This window comes from Bacillus rossius, chromosome 1 (genome assembly GCF_032445375.1).
Source record: "Bacillus rossius redtenbacheri isolate Brsri chromosome 1, Brsri_v3, whole genome shotgun sequence".
Classification (NCBI taxonomy): Eukaryota; Metazoa; Arthropoda; class Insecta; order Phasmatodea; family Bacillidae; genus Bacillus; species Bacillus rossius.
The window spans coordinates 294,071,284-294,093,233 of NC_086330.1; the positions used below are offsets into that span (position 1 = coordinate 294,071,284).

The window sequence follows — 21,950 nt, forward strand, 5'->3', positions numbered from 1 at the left end:
TAGTAGCTGTGCTCCAGTTATTTTTATTCACAGGCAGAGATGCTAACATATTAAGCAGAAATTTGTTTCTGAAAGTGTCCTTACTTAATCCATCCTTTATATAAATCCACTTATTTGTCCCTGAAAAATCAGCAATTATCTGTTACAAACTTAGATGTGTAAAAGAAAGTTTTTTCCCCAACAGTTTCTGTACCCAATACATGCCAAATTATTAATCCTGATATTTTAATTTTTGCATGTCTTGAAAATATTGCAATTGTGAAACATTAAATTTGGGGATTGGACGATTATAACCTAAAAATTGCAGCACTATTGTAAGAAATACATTATAAACATCAATAAACATAAAGATTGGTTAGGCTTATACTTTCTACATTTTAACTGATGATAGAGGCTATTATATTTAAACTAGTTTACAATACAACTTTATATAAAAGCTTTATCTTTAATAGAAAATATTTGTGTTAAATTATAAAAGTTGGCTGCAATACTGTTTCTCTTTATATAAGTAACATGTACTGTCGTTTACCATTTTTCAAATTTATTTTATCTTTGCGTTTACATGCATGTACCCAAATTTTGGCTAAATCCTCATTTTTGGGGAAACTATAATATTTTGTTCTTTCCTTTTGTATTTTTATTTTCATTACGCGCTAATCGCGCGCCATTATTGTCTGCCAAGCACTGCAGCCAAGCGCGATCGTAACATTGCCCCCTCCTTAAACCTGTTCGTCCCGAACAGGTAATGCATCTCCTCCTGGAGGTCCCCATGCTACTCGAAGTTTAGGCCTCCTGCCTTTCCTCCATCGCGGGCTGTACAGTCTCACCAGATAACCCTCTCTCTCATTAGATGTAGCTTCTCTTGTCACCCGGCGACACTTCTGCGTCGCAGATGCCCCATGTCGTTCAGCCAGCTGCCCGAGACGGGCTGACCGATGCCTTGGACGGACCCGATACTCTTGAGTGCATTGCTTATTGCCTTCCAACAGTTTCCTTGTTCCTTCCCTTTTTCTCTCCATTTATTCTCTCGCAGCTACTTGTTCGTACAGCATTTCTTCCCGGCTCTTCTTCGTCTCTTCTTGTTTACTCGTGCCATCTTGGTTCTTCTGTGTCTCACCTGGACTGCACTTAGTTTCTCCTTGTACCCTCTTCATGACTCCTTGTGTTCTCATTTTCTCTTCTCGGTCTTTCTTCCCCTGTTCTTGGTTTTTCTTCGTTTCTTCTTTGCACTTCTCTATCTCTTCTTGACTCTCTTCTCGGCTTTTCTTCAGCTTTTCTTGGCATTTTCCTCTCTTTCGTTTATCTTCATTTCTTCTTTTTCAATGTTCCTTACTTTGTAACTCATCTTCACTACTTCTGTGCTTTTCTTCATCTCTTCTTTCATATTCATGTCCTGGTTGTTTTCCTTGCTGTTCTCTTCTTGGCTAGTCCCCTCTAGGCTAGTCTCCTCTTGGCTAGTCTTCTCTTGGGTGGTCTTCCCTTGGCTGGTCTCCTCTTGGCTGGTCTCCTCTTGGCTGGAATTCTCTTCGCTGGTCTTATCTTCGCTGTTCTTTTCTTCGCTGTTCTTTTCTTCGCTGTTCTTCTCTTCGCTGTTCTTCTCTTCTCTATTCTTCTCTTCTCTGTTCTTCTCTTCTCTGTTATTCTCTTCTAGGCTTATCTTCACTTCGGTCTTCATTTCATTATTTACTTCTTCCTGGCCATTCATTTCATCCTGACCCTTTATTTCCTCCTGACCCTTCTTTATTTCCTCTAGGCTATTATTTGACTCACTCTTCTTTTCTTCATGGTGGTTCTTACTCTCCTTCCTTTCACTCTTCATTTTTTCTGTAAAGTTCTTCATACTCGCTAACATTTCTTTGTTATATTTCTTCACACTGGCCACCATTTTTTCCATTTTATTATTGATCTCTTCTAGGGCAACCATTATCTTCCCGATATCTTCTACACTTAACTCTTCAGCAGCCATTTCTCTCTAAAGGATTTACTAATTAAACAACCTAGATATTTTTTTTCTAATACTGATCTTAATTTTAAATGACCTAGCCGAACCTTCTAATTAAACTAACAATAACTCTATTACATTCAAAACTAACACTGACTACAGTATACTCAAACTCTAGAAAAATCCAAATTCACTAAAGTTCTAAACACTAACTATATTCTCAAAAACTAAATTCTATCCTCAACTTTTATTCTAATAATGTAACTGAATCCTAAAACTATTAATTAGGGCTATCCCACTTCTGACACCAAAATGTTACGATTTCCCTGCGGGTTCGTAAAGGATAGCCCAATTAATAGATTTTATTTCACACACACAGTTTTATTTATTACCACTACTTGTCACTTACAATTAATCTTCTAAGATGGCAAATAATTAACTACACTTAAAGAAATGTCTATTCTCCAGTCTCTCGTTCCACACACCTCGCTGGGCCGCACCTCTGGCGCAACTCTCGCCGCAGCACCCCTCGTGGGTCGCCGCCGCCGTCACACCTTTCGCCGAGATCCCACACGACGACTCGCTCGCAACTTCACTCGGGACTCCGCCGCGCCCGCGACTCTATCGCCCGGAAACTCCCGACTCCACTGAACTCACTCTCCCTGCCCTGGAACCTTCGTCCAAGGACTTCGCCACTCTGCCGCACCCGCGGCACTATCGCCCGGAAACTCCGCTGCAGGAGAACTCCCGACTCCACTCACTCACTCAGACTCTCTGCCCTGGAACCTTCGTCCAAGGACTTCGCCACTCTGCCGCACCCGCGGCACTATCGCCCGGAAACTCCGCTGCGGGAGAACTCCCCACTGAACTCCTCCTGAAGGTCGGCCCAACCTCCTTATATAGCCCTTGGGTTCCCGTCCAGAACAATCGGGCATGTCTCCGAGATATCGCGCGACCTTCGCCGTCGAAATGCCCAGAAACGCCTCGTGAGTCCTCGAAGGACGCGGCGGCTGCTCAAAGAACGCCGATAAACTCAACAAGCATCGGGTTCCCACAAAACGCGCCGATAAACATGTCTAAGTCCTTTTATTCTGCAGTGCGGCCTCTTTTAAGTAACTCGATCTGAGGCAGGTGCGCGCTGCGACGGTCAGGATGTTGCGAGACAGTATGACATGAGATACCAGGGAGAGGATGCGGGTGGAAGGGGCGCGCAGACAGGCCGAACGAGCACAGCGATGCCAAGCACTGCAGCCAAGCGCGATCGTAACAATACTTAGGCCATGTTTTCACGATGCTTGTTTCCAGACCTCCTCTTCTTAGGGTCGGTTTTACGACCCCCGGCTAAATCTAAAGGTTAGCTAGCCCTCAGGTTAACGAACGAGGGGTATATTATGTCCCATACTTAGCCTGAAGTTGGCTCACCGGAACCGGATGAAGCCTGTGTTGTAATAATGGCTGTGTTGGTAATAAAATAAACCAGAATTTGGTAACTTTATTTGCGAGTTTTTTTTCCTGGTAGAATGTTAGTCAGCTGTTTGTTTGTATTGTGAATCGTAATGGTTACAGCTGCAGTAAAGAAATATGCCGCGAGCTTTATCTTGCAACAGATATACTTAAATTAACCAAAAACTACTTTGACGTCAAACCTGCGTGTTTTCAACTTTACTCTTGTATTTTAACTCATGATTTTGTTAGGATATATATTAAGCCAAAACTAACGAAGTAATTTTATACAAACAAATAAATAGGGATAAGACATTTTTGCTAGAGAACACTTATTTCTTTCATAAATTTATTTCATAATCAAATAATATAGACCCTGTTTCGCAAAAAAAACTTGTCGATTTTCATTTCACTGGTGTAGGTTTCATTTTTGTACTAATAGTTTCGTATCACGTATCCAAATTAATCCGATCCTGATGGAATTAGTTTGTGGTATAGGATGCTTGCTGTTTTAATTTAGTAGGTCGAGAGATCCTAGACATATTCACTGGGTAAATAATTATGATTGTAAAATGTATACGAAAGAAATACATTTTTATAAGACATGACATAATTTGTTTGTATCGTGATATGTTAGGTATTTTGTGTTATGTACAGGATTTTTCAACATTCTAAATTAAAACAGCAAGTATAATGTAAAACAAGACCAACATATTGATGGCTAAGAGCACAAAGGTTATATGTCCAAAAACAGAACAATGGAAGAAACAGCAAAAGAATGTTTTGTGACAAGTCACCTAAAGAGTTTTACTTTACTGTTGTTGTGAATTATATATACAGTATGTTGAATTCATTTAGTTTTAGCATAGATCTGACAGTATCCATGTACTGTTTACATTGTCAGTGACTCACTAAGTTCCCTACAAATTATTTTTAAATAAGGTCTTTATTATGTGATGGTGGGACATAAAACCTTTGTACAGAATGATAGTGTCCCTTCAAAACTATTCCTTACAAAATTGTTTATGTTGAACTAATTTCTACAATTCAGAATTCTAATGAAATACAATATAAAAATGGTTATAATAATACAAAACACATCAGTGAAGAATTCAATTCACATAAAGAGAACTAATTATATTTATTTTGCCTCTTGTTCACTATGCAGTTCATAATATATAAACTTAAGGGGAAATTTGCAATGAAATTGCTTGTGAAACTCATCTACACAAAAAAAATTAAATTTCATCACCTGTCTGAAAACAAAATTCCTTCTATTTTCTTGTTTACGTCTTTTGTTGTGTTCATACTTCTTCAGATTCACTTTCTCTAGTGTTGTAGGGAACACCATCTTTTCTCCCCTTTTCACAAGGAAGAGCTTTGAACCAAGCAGCGTATGTTTCTGGAATGACACCTTTATCCAGCAGTTTTAACAGATCTTGCTTTTTCTGGACTGATATGGGTATCCTCTTACTGTACTCAGAACTCAGAGTGATGGTGCTCCATTTAAATTTCTTTGCCCTACGCCCAAGAACAGAAAACTCTAAGAAGGTCTCATCACTCAGATTGTACTTGAACTGGACAGAGTATGAAAGTTCTTTCTGAAACCGAAGCCACTATATCTTGTTCCCGTTGGTATCTTCTTTGGTGTTTGATAGAACCCTCATTCCTAGATTCTTCATATCTTTTACATCTTTGAAACTCATATTTTTTACTTTGTATGGACTTCTTTTTTTTTCTGGCCATTTCCATTACAACTTGATATTCTCTGGGTGAATAGATGTTAATGTACTTCCAGGCACGCTCAATTGTGGCATGCATGGAGTCAACTTCAAGATAAGAATGACCTGACTCCAAATATTTCATGTCACATATCTTGAGGTGGTCATGGCTGCTGTGATGAACTGGTTGCGATTCTGTCCACCAGCTGTGTCCGAATAAAAAGTCACATGGTCAACAGAATCAGGCAGCATCTGCAGGTAGTTCAAAATACAGGACCAAATTTCTGAGGACCCTTTTTTCTCTTCAGTTTCGTCCCAGACATAGCAGTAACCATCATCATTTGAGTCAAATATTATGAAATTAAAAATCAACAATTTCCTACTGTAGTAAATCTGACAGTCTCCGGCATGGGGAATGTAGAGAGTCGCTTGAAGGTCAAATGTTGCAGTCCTTTTCTTTCCTTCATTGACAAGGCTTTTTTTTTTCCTTCTGTCATGGATTATCCACTTTTCTGCCATTTTGGTCTTATCTGAAGCCTCATAATAAATTTTACATGTAGTACATCTGTCTTTTTTGGGCACATATGTTGATAATTGTGGGTCATAAGAATGAAAGATTCACCGAAATACATTTTTCTTAACAGGTATTATGTTTTCGTTTGGACAGTAATTTGTACAGTAAAGTCTATAGAGCTCAGCAAAACTTAGTTCTGGGGACAGGTAAAGCCTTTTAGAATCACCCCGACAATAATGTGATTCTAGGCGAGGGAAACTATTTATATGCTTCTTTACATGAAGAACATTTTCCTCTGATGTTCTATTAACAGCTTTCCTTCCTTTTCTGCCATCTTTCCCAGAAAATGCTCCACTTGCATTTTTATTGGCTAAATCATGGTTTACTACTTTAAAACTTATTTGGAAAATGCAACAAAAGAATTTCAAACTTACTCTTACTTTCTGTAGTTCGTTGTTTCTGAGGTAGTAAAAGTGAGACTTTTCCTTTGGTCTTATTACATCCCTTCGTCTACTTCTACGTCTACTACTGCTCTACATTTCTTTCTTCTACCAGGGAAGTAATATAAGCTTTCTGAAGGACAGTATCTTCCAAAGCCCAATACTCTGAGAAAAGAGTTTGCTGTTTTTCACTAGGGATGTGGTCAGAACATTTAAATCTGCACTTGCATATTAAATCTGGAAGCTGTTTTTCTGGCACAACCTTTCCGTTCCTATCAACGTATGACTTTCCAGACATGCACATTTTTTTCCGTGTGTTCGCCTTCCAAGTTGCTGGTTCTCCCTTCCGCTTTCTGCAATATTTAGGTCATTCAGAAACTGCATCTAAGGAAGGGTCATGTTTGCCATTTAGTATATTAGCAGACTCCTTAACTGGCATTACTTCTGCAAGATCTGCTGTACTGATATCTCTGTTGTCATCTTCTTCCTGCTCTTCCTGATTTGCCTGCCCTTCGCCACCATAATTTAGTTCAGTTTCACTCACTTCCACCTCAAACCTTTTTAAAGCTTGTGAAGCACGCATAGCTCCTGCTGTTTGACAAGGACAGCACCACCTTTATCTGCGGTGTTCACAACTATGAATTCTCCCTCCTCAAGAACTGCTTCATCCAAGATGCAAAAATTTTATTTTGCCACAAAATGCAATGCAGGTTCTAGAAAAAAAAGAGACAAAAAATGCATGACTTTTCTGAACACCAATGAACATTTCGTGTTATCTTTAGATAAGCAGTTTTGGAAGTAATAATTAGAAAGCATATATTTTGGTTCTTAAATAATAAGCTTAAAAAGGTCTAACAATGTTTAATTGCTAAGATGGGCGGGTAAAGATTTGCTGAACTTGCCATGAACAGCCTAAAATCGAATGTATACTAATTTGCACGAAAAGTTCAAATAATTTTAAGACTATAATTATATATAAAAAAAACTGGTAAGGTATAATTAAGTTATTAATTAGGATTAGGATTTTATAAGGAGAGAATATCATTCTATGATTCATAACAATGAGGAAACAGAAACTTAATAGTGTTGTAAATTTTCAATTTTTAATTTTAGATTATTATTTTTAATTAATAATGTAGGTAAGTAATAATTAACATAGACCCGTTGTCAAGAATCATTCGGATTTATATTCCAGTGCCTTGGAAAATAAGATTTAACCTCTACAAAGACAACGCTACTAGTTTCTATTGTGTAAATTATTCTCACCTGGAATATTATGAACAGTGTCATTATTTTCTGTTGTATTTTGGTTTTCATTTAATTCCTTTAAATTCACACGACACCATTCCAACATCTTTTTACTTCTAGACATTTTATTATCACTTCACTACTGCAGGAATATGAAAGTAAAGAGACAACACGAGTAAACACCACATGCAAATAAATGTTAGCTTATTCCATAGAAGAAGGAATACCAATGAAGAGTTACAGTCAAACAAAACATTTTTTTCCCTGCAAGAAATATTATTTATTATTTCACTATAATTGGTTAAGAATATTATTATAATAAAAAAAGAAAATGATTTTCATGAATTACATAAAAAGAAAACAATGCCCGGTTTTGCGAACACAAAGGTTATAATATTATTAGAAGACATAACATTTGTCTACAGCAGCGTCGGACACAGTTGCTTTATTTTCAGCACAAAGGTAGTATTAGTGGACATATAACATCCTTGGACACAGTTGGATTCTTTCCAGCACAAAGGTATTACATATCGGACATACTACTTTTGTACACAGAAAAACTTACACACTGTACGTACTACTTTTGTGCTCGTAAACAACTCCTTCATTATAAATGAAAAGGTAGTATGTGGGACATCCACCATTGTCCTCGTAATGTTTGGTAATACACTGGACATACTGCAAGTGAAAAAAAGAAATTTTAAGCACTACGTTGAAGAAAGGACATAACACCTTTGTCCAGAAGAAAGTGTACACCAAGGAGAATCAGTCAGTACCCATAACTCAATTTTGAAATTTTTGGACATACAACCTTTGTGCTCTTAGGGCCGGTTTCACCAACGTAGTTTAAGGAAATTAATCTCGATTAGTTTCAATATAAACTCGTTTAGTCGATTGTGCGTTTCACCACATGCGTAATCTCGATTTTCCAGAGTAAAGCGAGATTTTATATTAACTGGCCAAGTTCATCCAGTTTGCACAGCTAATCACGCTTAACGTATGTAAACAAATGGCTTGAGCAGCTTACAATGTTATATTCGAAGAAGATTCGGATGGAGATGATTTTATTCCCTTGCATCGACCTCGTACAATTCGCGAAAGGAGTAATTATTTTGAAAGCTATGATGAAGTGGACTTCAGAACCCATTTCCGTCTGTCGAAACAGTCTGCACATAGACTTCTGGAAATGATTGAGGCTCATATGGAATATCCATCTGACAGGTAGGGTTAGAAAAAATTACATCAAACCATTATATGTCTATTCCCTTTTATGTAGACCTAACCTAACCAAAAAAAAGTTTGGTTACATTCATTTTAATCTTTAGAAATGGTTTTGATAATGGTGTGTTAATAACGTGCAGTAAAAGTATTTTATAGGCTTATATTACAAACTGCCACTGTTGAAATTTACTATGTATATTTGAAAAATTATGTTGGCCAAGGTCTGTGGGCTTTACCTATGCTCTAGCTGTTGTTGACTGATGAAACTCAACACTTGTTTTATCCTACACTGTACTTTCTAGCTTCACTTTGCTGGCTTTAGTTATTATTTAATACAGATGTTTGGCCTCCTTGTTCTACATTACCCTTACTAGATGTAACTTAGCATTAAAAATATTTCCTACATTCTTTTTTTTGTTGTAAAAACTTGGAATATGAATAACTACAGTTGAAGCAATAGGTTGTGGTCATTTGCTCTTTAGTAACATGTCTGTATCACCTATGCAGCAGTTGCTAGCTACATTGAGATACTACGCAACAGGCTGCCATCAGCTAAGTACTGGAGATTATCCTGGTTTCAGCAAAAGCACAGCACACAGAATTATCCACAGAGTTAGCTGTGCTGTAGCTTCGCTTCGTCCAAACTTCATACATTTTCCAGAAACACCACAAGAAGTTCACATTGCTCAGATGGACTTCTATAATATTGCACACTTTCCCGAAGTAATTAGTGCAATGGATTGCACTCATGTGTGATTACAGACCCCAGGTAAGTTTATTAATAATAATAATTTATTTATCTTTGGATCTGTGGATCCCATATGGAGGCGAGTGCTCCGGAATATAGAACAAGTCACATGTACATGCAGACATCAAGAATACAATACAATAGAGTATAAGAATATATAATATAATTATTTTACACACCAAAATGCATACACAAACTTTTATGTAAACACCGTATAGGTACCATTCAACATTCACCTCTTCGTAATACTCAAGTAGGCAAGAACACATAATATGCATATTCGACAAACTTGAATTATGAAACACACAAAATTCTGTGCAAAGTTACTTTCATCTGAGTCGGTTAAAGGATTGAGTGCAGCTGATTTTACATCAAATATGTTATTTAGCAAAAAATGTCATGTCAACATTAATGAATAGTAATGATAGCCTAATTATCTGCGTTGCAGGAGACAATGCAGAAATGTTTCGAAACAGGAAAGGCTACTTCTCCTTGAATGTTCAAGCAATATGCGACGCAAAACTTCAGTTTACAGACATTGTTGCAAGATGGCCTGGCTCAACACATGATAGCACAATTTTCAGCAATTGCTACAGGAAGGCTATGTTTGAAAATGGCAGATACAATGATTGTGTATTGCTCGTAAATTCAGGATATGTCTGCAAATCATACATGATGACCCAACTTGAGAGCCCAGATAGTCCACAGGAACATCTGTACAACGAATCTCAGATTAGAACACGAAATCCTGTGGAGAGGTTGTTTGGGTGTTGGAAACGAAGGTTCCCCGTTTTAGCATTGGGTTTTCAAATACAACTGGAAAACACATTTCCCATAATAGTGGCAACAGCTGTAATACATAATCTCTTGCGGCAAGCTGGGGAAGATTTACCACCAGATGACCTGATGTTAATTTACCCAAACCGTGGGATGAATTATTAGAATAAGGGAATGATGCACAAAATGTCAACAACAATGCAAGACATGCAAGAAATGATGCTAAGAGGCGTACTTTGATTGACAACTACTTCAAAAGGTATCCTAAATATTACCATTCATGTTACGATGTTCTGGATTTTGTGTTACTTTTGAAATGTTACATTGTAGGCCTGTTAGTTTCAACATATAGAGTTGTTGTCTGTACTTACCAAAAGTAATATTTTATGTCAGGAACAATTGTAAGGTTAACAAATTACACATTTACCATTCATTAACAAATATTAAGTTCGTAATCCATTTACTATTCACAATTGCTAATTTTTATTTTGAAATCACCATATAGTTCATTCACAATAAATTAACACTTCATCAAACTCCCACAAAGTTAAATTTATCGGCCACCTGCAAACAGGACATTTCCACATGGCTGCTATATTTTTGTTGTGTATTGTGGGCCGCGGGGCAGGTTGGTGGCAATGATGTTGTTGTAGTTAGTAATGGAGGTTTGCGTGCACGAGTTGTAGAGAAATATATGGACTGATAAGTAACTAATTGTATGTAACGGTATGAAATAAAGAGTACACAAAAGTGGCGACGAGGATGGGATCCATTCGTGCATGTGTTGCCGGCTGGTGGCGTGAATGGTAATACAGTAAACAGTAAACACCGATGGCGCGTTTTAGCTCATTTGGAGAGTTTGTGCCAGGGAAAGATGCCTGGAAGACGTATGCAGAACGGTGGAACTATTACCTGGTGGCCAACAAGGTCACTGACAAAGAAGAGCAGAAGGCTATATTTTTCACGGTGTGTGGCACGGAACTTTATAACCTAGTTTCGTCACTGGTGTCTCCAAAGGCTACGAGCGAGGTGGCGATATCCGAGATTTTGGACTTACTGTCGACACATTTCGAACCTAGACCAAGTTTCACAAGCGAGACCAACAAGGTGAAAATATTGCCGAGTATGTAGCGGCTTTGCGGCGGCTGGCGGCACACTGCAATTTTACCGACCTCGAAAGGATGCTACGCGATCTTCTAGTGTGCGGGGTTCACGATAAAACGGTGCAACATGCGATGTTATCTAAGGACAAGCTCACATTCAAGGCGGCAGTGGACTTGGCGCTAGCGGCAGAGACGGCAAGTCGAAATTAACGTGATATCCGGGGAGCAGTGGGGAGTGAAGTGGTTGGTGCAATGGGTGGTATCAAAGTAGACAAACAGACGCCGGGAGACAAAAAGTTTGTCAAGACACCAACTAGGAGTGATCCATCAGAAAGGCAGCCGTCATGCTGGAGATGTGTTGGGTCTCATGTAGACATCAGGGCACTGTGTGTAATTTTTGCTCCAAGTTAGGGCATTTAGAAAGGTCATGTATAACAAAAATAAATAGCCATCAGGGTAAAGCACAAACGAGAGTGACAATTACAGGGTAACTGGAGACAAGCAGTCATCAGATGAAGACACCGCAACATACAGCTTATACAATGTTAACAGTAACCCCTTGAAAAGCCGCCCACCGATCAAAGTGGACGTGTGGTTAGATGGGCGTCAGTTGGAGATGGAAGTCGACACGGGGGCTGGCCACACTATTATTAGCAGTGATACATACAAACAGTTGTGGCCAGAGCAACCGGAGCTACAAGCGGCAAATATGGTAATGCATACTTGGTCGCAAGAACGGTTGGGAGTTTTGGGATATATGAATGTACAAGTGCAAATGAAAACAGCATCCTGTTGGTGGCAAGGGGGGAAGGTCCAAGCTTGCTAGGACGTAGCTGGTTGGAGCCTTTAGGAATTAACGTTAAGGGGATCCATTATATTCATCAGGAACAAGTTACAAGAGTGATCCAGGAATACCCAGGGGTATTTGGAGATATGGAGCTAGGACGTTATACCGGACCACCAGTGACCATAGAGCTTGAGGTAGGGGCGAAGCCAATATTTCGTAAAAGCCGGCCAGTGGGATTTGCGTTGGCAGAGAAGGTCAGTGAAGAGATTGACCGGTTGGTGGAACGAGGGGTACTGGAACCCGTGACATATTCAACATGGGCTACGCCTTTAGTGCTGGTACGGAAAACAGACTGATCAGTTCGACTCTGCGGCGACTACAAATGTACCGTCAATACGGTATGCAAGAAAAATTATTACCACCTTCCAACCACAAATGAGGCATTCTCGAACCTGGCAGGTGGGAGATTTTTCACGAAGTTAGACCTAGCTGAAACATATTTGCAAGTTTCAGTGGATGAGGTGACGGCAGAACGTCTCACGGTGAACACGATGAAAGGACTGTTCAAGGTCAAACGGTTGCCTTTTGGAATATGTGCTGCCCCGGCGATATTTCAGCGGTTAATGGTAACCTTATTGTCCAGGATACAAGGTGTAGTGGTGCTCTTGGATGACATATTGATTACAGGAGCAACAGAAGAGCAACATTGGGTACGGGTGCATCAAGTGCTAAGAAAAATTGAGGTAGCCGGTTTACGTCTTAACAAATCAAAATGCATGTTTGCAGCCACAGCAGTGAAGTTCTTGGGGTACATGGTAGACAGCCAAGGGATACACCTGACAAGCGAGAAAGTGGGAGCAATACATGGGGCCCCAAAACCGACAACAAGGAAGGAGCTACAGTCTTTTTTGGGGCTGTTAAATTTTTATGAGCGGTTTCTACCACTTGGAATGATAAAATGGCAGTTTTCAATTTCTCTTGTTTCAAAATTTCCTGTTCCTGTAACATTTTTATGTCAAACCATTCCTTTTGCATTTTTGATTCCTCTACAGAATGTTTTTTTTGTCACCTCAATGAGTTCTATTTTAGCGGCATGAAGGTCACTTATATCCCCAATCTTCTGCGTATGCAAGGATGGACGAGGTCTGCTTGTCCAAGATGAAGCAGGGGTATGTACAGATGTTCCACTGACAGGTACAGAATTTACACTAACATTTTCATTTCTATAGGGCACTGCAGCTGGTTCATCTTCAGCTTTGTCGTTTCCCATTGGACACACTGTTTGTGGCATTGGTTCCTCCAGCGTTCTTTTAGGAGTGCTCACTGGAGTCCTCAGTAGCGAGAACTTTGTTTTCCTCAGCATGGCTGGCGAATAATGTGTCCAGTTTCCATTGAGGAGAGCCTACACACAAAAATAATTAATAATACATGTACAATAAGTTGCAGTTTATCACAAAAAGTTCAATAATCTAGTTTCATTACACAATTACTAGGATAGATGCATGAGTACTCATGGGCTAGTACTTGTAGATAGGCATACATATTCAAAATTGACTATTCATATCCACGAAAACATGATTGCAAGATGTTTCGCAAAGCCTGCAGAATGTCGCGCAACCGCGTGTTCACAGATATAATGTGTCATCTACTAATACGTATATAAGTAACTGTGTAGTTAGTTGCCTGGTGGCCTTTGTCTTACCAATAATCAAGTTTATGTTTTCTAATGTACACATGGACTGTACTTTATTTGTAGCTACTGTTGACGTTTCTGTTTTCACAATGATAACTTATAATATACATGATAGGAAAAATTGTCTGTGTTTCAGTAAGTTTGATTATATATTTTTCATAAAATTATTTTCTGCAGTAATCTTTTATATAAATACCAACTTTATATATGTGGATGGATGTACACCAATGTCTTCAGTAAGTATTACATGATTTACTTTTATGCTTAACTAATTAGCTTTCAAATTGCCAACTACCCCCTTAAGAATTGCAAAAAAATATGTAAAATGCTAAACTGATAAAAATAATTCACAGGAATGAATTCTATATGCTTTCACACACCAAACATTTAACATAATGTATTAATTATAATTATACCAAATATATAAAAGTAGTAACAAAATAATATAACAAAATGTACAATATACATAATGTAAAAACTTATGTTCAATAAAACTACCTTGATTTTAAATGATCGAAAAATGTTCCAGGTACATACTTCCTAATTGATTGAACTGTACCAACACCTGAACTTACATCTTCGCTTGACTCCACATAAGTAACATCAACAACAGTTCCAATGTCTTCATTTTTCGAGCATGTTTCTATTTGTGATTCTTGTCCACAGTCTGCATGCACAGTGTTTCCAGCTGAAGACATGTCTGAAATAAGGACACAATTTTCAACATAAACACTTATTATATTGAGAGACAAATAGACACAGTTGGCAAAAAGTGGCAGGACTTTCAGCAATATTTTAAGTAACACAGTCACCCTTGCCCCCAGAAAATTACCTCAATGTGAGGCCTGAAAAGGTTCAGTTCTGAACTCCTGCTGAAGATCAATACATCAAATACAAATTAATTATGTCATATAAGCTAATGTAAATATGAAAAATTTTCTCATTGTATTTATGTTGTTCGCACCACATTGTTTGGTTTTATTGGTCTCATTTGGTATTACACTCTCCCCCTTCCCATTTTTAGTACATTTTGTGAAAAATGTTGTTAATTTTATACACAGTATCCATTTCCATCTATGTACTTTTAATTGTAACCCTGCCCAAAGCCACCACTTTCCAATGACTGTCCCTTACAAATGCAGGACGAAATACTGTCATCACCATCATATTTAAAATTTAATTTATACTTACACGCTAATGATCCCCATTTTGGTTTACATAGGTAGGGGCCTACTTCAATGACAATACACATACCTTGATAATAGATCTTAGGCCCAAATCAAGACTTTCTATAAGTAAATCCAGACATCATAGTTAACTAACTATATGTATGGTCTATGTGTGGTATTTGTACATTTTTAAATGAAATTACATGCAGGTAATTTACTTGACAATTAATCAACAATCTTTTTGTAGTGTGGCAGTTCAGGAGCCTGTGGTAGCATAATAAAATATAAATCATTTATCACTTACCCAGATGTGCTGCAATCGAACCTGTATCAAATGCCTTCCACTGTGGGCCTAATCAGCTCATAAATTCGAACAAACAGTGGATCATCTTTAATATTGTTTTTTTGTTTTTTTTGGTGGGCCTCCACCTGAAAAAAAATATAAAATAAAAAAATAGTAAACTCACTAATGATAAAGAATACGCCTACATGACATCATATGCTCTCATCATAGTCTGTACAAGATAGTCAACTAAGGTACTGCATTATGCTAACCCGAATAACTACAATAATTGTGATGCATACATACAGTTGTAGTTAGTGAAAAAGGTACAAATTTTAAATTTTTATTTAAAGTTTTTGAATGCTAATAGATTAAACGTCAAAGATTTACATTTCCCATACAAAGAAAACATAAAAGATTTAAGCTTTCTAATGTCACTAGTAGACATATTATATACTAGTCACTAGTTCAGCAATGCTCGCAATACAAGTTTGCTACAAGTAGAAGTGGGCTAGAAATATTTCACTTTCGTGTACGAGAAAGATGACTTGTACTTGCTGAACTTGAAAAAACATTATGAGCTTTATAGATTAGAAAAAACAAAATAAATACTTTAACCGTGAGCCTAATACAAAGATTAGTATATTACTCAAATATCCACTAAACACAAATAGCAAATGATGGCCGTCTACAGTCAAATATAGGTTGCATTAGGCTAGGATACTCTGACAAGAGCAAAGCAATTTGCAATTCATAGTTACATATCCGTAGGTCAGTCGATGGTATCCCAAAGTTAAATAATACCAAAATGTAGGTTATGACAAGACGGAATCGACCTATGCAACCAACACAAAGCCTATAGAAGTGTGTTTTGAGGGGGAAGGGGTTCCATGCAACAGCAATGGATGAACCAGTTTAAAAAGTTTCGATATATTTTGTTATATATACAAACTACATGTATGATGTAGCAAGTTACAGCATGTTACACACAAAAATCTAGCCAAAAAAAAAGGCCACTGCAACCAAAACAATCAGCATGAATGCCATAAAATACCTTACCTGTGCATAACGTTTCAATTCGGTTGTCGGCATGTATCTTTCTCGTCAGTTTCTTCATGTTCTCCCACGACGATTTCAGCTGGTCTGGCATTCGGTGGTATTGATTGCAAATCAAATTGAGATTGGCCGCAATAATCTCCCATTATTTCGCCTTCTGCTATTGTGTGACAGCATCTGTACGACGATTTTTAATCACAGAGAAGTGTTCCGTTACCTGATCTAACAAAACTGTCTTCTTATGTGGCAAAAAATTTTGACTTCTTTGTCGCTTTTCTTTAATTGCAGCTGAAACTGCACCATTGCTAATCATGTTTATATGCGATTTGACAATTTCCATGGTATTACTAATTTTTCAAAAAAATAAAAACAAGTTTTTTTTAGGTTGATGCGGCCACCATAAATTACGCTCGGCCAAAAGCTAAATCTACAAGAGGAAAAAAAAATACATATTCGGGTATCTCCGACAGATATTCGGGTATATTCGCAAGGTAATGGGTGTTTTTATGTGGAAGGCATTTATAAATCGAGTTTTGGAAATCTCGTTTTGTAATAAAATTAAACCTGCTTGGTGAAACCGGCCCTTAGCCATCGATATAAAGGGTCATTCCGATAGGATCAAGGGATAAACTTGGATATGGGAAACAGAATAATTCCAGTGCTGTTTTCGTTTTGCGCTTGCGTGGCAGGCAGATAATAAGTACCTAAAAGTTTGTAAGATAGGGAAGGGATAATTGGGTAACATTTATTTTCACATTCAATTGTATTCATTGAATTAGAACCACGTCTGAAGTCGTATGAAGTGCATTTAATTCCCGGCATATGTCCACTGTATTACGAATAAAAATTCACAGATACAACTTTCACAAAAACACACATTTTATAGGTAATAATAACCCTCGTTTTGCAATTTTAAAATGCACTAATTTACACATATTCTTAAGCAGGAACATTTAAGTTTATGTACTTCGTGATCAATTAAAGTCAAATAATAATATACGACTCGATGAGAATCGAAAAGCGTGACTACACTTTCATGTAATTTTTAATAAAACTTTGACGAATACGGTGAAGCATTTTATATTTAGTAATAAATTATTCCACCGCATCCTGCAAATATTCAATAGAATTCCTCAAATAGTCATCATCACTATCAACAACTAACCTCGCCTGATACATTGCCATTTTATTTTCTGTCGCTTAGCCTCCGGCTAAGCAGCTAGCGGCCGGTTCATCCACCGCTAGTTTAGCCGGGACTTTAATTGGAAGGTAGAAGTTAACAGGGAGTCATAAAACCAAAATAAGAGCTAGCCTGCGGTTAAATTTTAGCCGGGGGTCATAAAACCAGCCCTTAAACCAGGGCGAGGGTGTACAATGTCAAACAGTACTTTTTTTTCTATCACATTCTTTATTTAATTGAAAATAAACATTAAATATTATAATTTCACTAATAAATGTCGTTATTCTTTTTTTAATTTTAAAAATTAAGGTTATTTTCGTGAGTGGTTTTTATCGCAAATGTATGCTCGAAGATTAACATAATTATTGTGCTGCCATTTTTAGGTAAACGCCAAAATTAGACGAGTAAAGCTTAAGGCTAGCCTACAAATGATTTAGCACAGAAAATAGCACATGCACTCACACAGGGCACACGCACAGCACAGAACTTCAACCTACAATTAAAACACACGCACAGAGAAATCGGAAGTTTATACAAAATATTTACAAAAATTAAAGGAAGTGCAGCGAATGAAAAATTGTGTACATGTATTGGTAGCCTTGTCAGAGGAAAACAGCTGATATATGTGTTTATTTGTTGCGCCCGCTATGTGAGGATGGATGAAAAGGAAAGAATTTGATACTCGATTCACTTCTACATTGTTTACATTTGTTGGAAATAATTTCGTGCTATATTGATCAAAATGTTCGTAATGAACGACGGTGTCGGTGGTGGGTGCGTCCTCTAAACAAATGTCGTCAGGAAAAAGGTTGTTTTCAACAGTTGTTTACATACCTTAGTAATGAAGATCACGAACAGTTTTTTAAATTTACGCGAATGAAGTGGTGCCAGTTTGAAAAGCTGCTAAAATTAGTAACCCCTTCCTTGACAAAAAAGAACACCAGGCACACGCCCTTGTCTCCTCCCATGAAGCTGGCACTGACACTAAAATATCTGGCCCATGGTGGCACTTGCCAGTCTATTGCATGGGACTTTCGTGTTGGTGTTTCAACTGTGCAAAAAATAATCCCGGAGGTTTGTAATGTTCTTTGGACAGTATTAGGGCCAGAAGTAATGACAGAGCCATTACAGAGTGATTGGAGTATTGGAACTTTCCAAATTGTCTTGGGGCGATTGATGGAAAGCATGTGCGCTGTCATGCACCACCGAAATCCGGGTCCCTGTACTTTAATTACAAAAAGTACTTTTCAATTGTTCTCATGGCAGCAGTTAATGCCAACTATGAATTTATATGGGTTGACATTGGGGACTACGGACACCACAGTGATGGTAGTATATTTGCCAATTTAACATTTGGAAAATTAGTCCTGCAAAATGGTATTGATTTCCCACAGCCCCAAGCATTGCCAGGTACTAATGTTTCACTTCCGTTTGCATTTGTAGCTGATGCTGCATTTCCTCTCAAGGAAGTGATATTAAAACCATATCTGAAAAAATATTCAATTATCGTCTGAGTAGGGCCCGCAGAATGGTGGAAAATGCATTCGGAATCTTAACTAGTCGTTGGAAAATTTACAATCAAGCCATTCGAGGGTCTGTGTGCACTGTGACCAAGATAGTACAAGCAACCACAGTACTCCATAACTTCATTATGAAGACAAACCCAGAGAGGTTAGTATAACTGAAAAATAAGCTAATGTATTCCATGATACCTTCTTTCGAAAAATTAATTGTTGCAAAAATTATTTCAAATAATTCTAAGCAAGATTGTTTTCTCTGTGCAGGTATATGCCTCGAGTGTTCATTCGTAACGAAGAAGAACAGCATGCACTTGCTGATGAACGAGAATGGCAAGAAAGGGTCACTAATGTCTTACCTAACATTGGTAGACAGGCAACTAACAATGCAGCAAGAGCGCAGCTTGTAGCATTGCACAATGAGAATTTATTATATACATATATTTTTTTGGGTCATAAGAATATTGATTAAGAATAACTTTGATATGAAGGATAATAATTATTTAATATGTAGATAAGGATAATTGTTCGGATCTGTTAAGAATTGTTATTAATTACTTTGGTTAAATTTCACGGAAAGCCTTAAAATACTTATTTCCTTGAGATACTTAATTATTAATTTAAGGGTAAATGTCAGTTCATAATAATTAATTCTGATATTTGATAATTAATTTCAGTAATTGTTTTGTTTAAAGCAGTGTAGACTATAATTTTACAAGACATCATTTTAAACTAAAATTTGTAATACGGTATGAATTTCAACTTTGATTACTAAATTTTAAACATTGTATTTAAATTTGTTGGGTAATTTTAAATTCTATTGGATATTGCTAGTGTAATATTTCGAGAATAGTCTGAAAGGTACAGAAGGAAGAGCGGACAGGCGCGACACCCTGGCGCCAGAAAGTAATTTTTCACCTTGTAAATGCGAGTTTGGGATTTACGCGTCACATGGACGCACAGCTGTAGCGACCGTCTGGAAGGGTCTCTGGAGGCTACCACTAGCCAGCCAATCAGGGCGAGCCCTGTCATGGAGTGATGCGCATGTCCGAATTTCCTTACAATATATGGTCATGTTTCTGAATTCTGTACTCTGATTGGTAAGTTGGCCCACGGGGTTTCCTCTCTTGTTTTCACCTTTACAAGGGAAGGTAATCTCGTCGACCAAGTCACTTGTTGCTCGATCGTCGCCGAACTCGGTCGCGTCGTCGGCATGTCACGACACAGAATGGAAAGTCACTAAGGGACAATTTAACGCCTAGGGGCTGGGGCCAGACCGTATTTTTTTAACTTGAGTTCTTTTTTTTTTTGGATAATTAATTAGAAATTTAAGCCCTAGGCGTCGGCATCGGCCCAACTTCGTGTGATTACGATCCGCGATCGACGGTACCTTGAGTTATGTAGTTAACCAATGGACATTACTAAAGTATATATTTTTTTTGGCTAGTGACAAGACTCCTCGACCGTCAACGGCAAGATGTATGGTGTTGTGGTATGTATTTGGACCTCATCCTATCAAAATTCAAAGACATCGTAAAAATTTGTATAAGAAAACACAAAAAACTGTGCAAGTAACGAAGTTGTCTGACTAAATTCATTTGTAAAATTGTGTACTGAGGCCATGTAACGATGAGAAAAAATTTTTTTTTTGACAGAAATAAACAAAGGTAATTTAATAAACTCTTTTATTTCCAAATAACGTAGAACGCAACCATCGTAATGAAAAATTCCTAAAGAACATTGTTTGTCTTTGTTTTGTTACGTTTTTCTGTGTGCTTAGCCGGGCTACACATACAACGTAACAAAATGGCTGCCCAGCCGTGGGGCACGAATTTAGACACTGCCTGATGATAATAAAATAAACATTCGGAAAAAGTTAACTTCAGTAAAAACTTATCAAGTAAAAGCCAATCATGTCTAAATTAACCTTGTGAACGAGTGATTCGTGGGTGGATCATGTGATCTGCGTCGTACTTGTAAACATTGACAGACGAAGACGAGCGTGAGAAGCCAGCATTCACCGTGTAAGAACAGTACGGGACGTCGTGGGAAAGGAATGCGACGAGAACTACATAGTAGAACATCGAAGAACAGCGCTTCGCAGAACATTGTGGGACACGATTCCAGCAACATAAATCATCTCGGTACTTCGCAGGACAACGAGGGATGAATCGGTACTTCGCGGGACAACGAGGGATGAATCGCCGGAAACAGCAAGTCTAAACGGGAAAAAAACTTACATTCTTATGGTCTAAATTTTTGTATTTATAATTGTCATTGTTTCAAATTTTGTTTTTTATGTGTTTTAAAGGGTTGTGTACATTTTCTGGTAATTTATAATAGTAAAAAAATAAGAGTACAGACAGTCAGGATGACCTTACGGGTTTTCCTGAAACTTCAGGAATTTACGATCCTAATTTGAATATTGAATTGGTACAGGAGCAGTCAGAAAACATGGAACAGCCTGCAAATGGTAGTCCAGTAGAGGTTATGGGGGGTCAGATATGTCTAATCAAATGTTAGAAAAATTAATGATAATGATGCATAACATGTCACAAGGTCAGACTGAATTCAGGTATATAATGGAACAAAAATTAGATGCCACTAAACAGGAACTTAAACAGGAAATTACACAAGAAATTACACAAGTAAGACAAGAACTAACAAATACAGTTGAGAGCCGATTTAATGCACTTAAGAATGATCTTAATGAACAAATCTCTTCCTGTGTCTGCAAAGTAAATAATTGTGTAGTGCAGATGGAGGAGGTACAGTCTAGGTTAAACACATGTGAAAAAATAGTGAGCCAAGTTCAGGAAAATTTAACACAAACAGGTAAAACAGTTCAGGAACATAGTAATAAAATTTCCGAACTCGTATAACATAATGAAGGTGTACAAAACAAAATCACAAAAAATCAAGGGGATATCACATATTTGCAGTTAAAAGTAAATGAGAATTCCCAAAATATATATTACAATGAAAAGAAAATTCAGTAAGTCAAGGAGAATTTTGAGGCTAATGTTGAAAGGATATTTACAGAAAATTCAAAAATAAGTAACCAGTTAGAGAATTTCAGAGATAATGTGGGTCAAGAATGTTTGCAAA

At 37.6% G+C, this 21,950-nt stretch overlaps 1 long non-coding RNA gene across 1 annotated transcript; it reads right to left on the reverse strand.

Annotated features, from left to right (window-relative positions):
- Positions 1 to 1,723: 1,723 nt before the first annotated feature.
- LOC134527758 (uncharacterized) lies at positions 1,724 to 20,553 on the reverse strand. The gene is made up of 3 exons (XR_010074265.1): positions 15,111 to 20,553; positions 14,213 to 14,337; positions 1,724 to 13,346 (listed from the first exon to the last, which is right to left on the reverse strand). It is a non-coding gene; the product is annotated as an uncharacterized LOC134527758 (long non-coding RNA).
- Between the last annotated feature and the right edge of the window lie 1,397 nt (positions 20,554 to 21,950).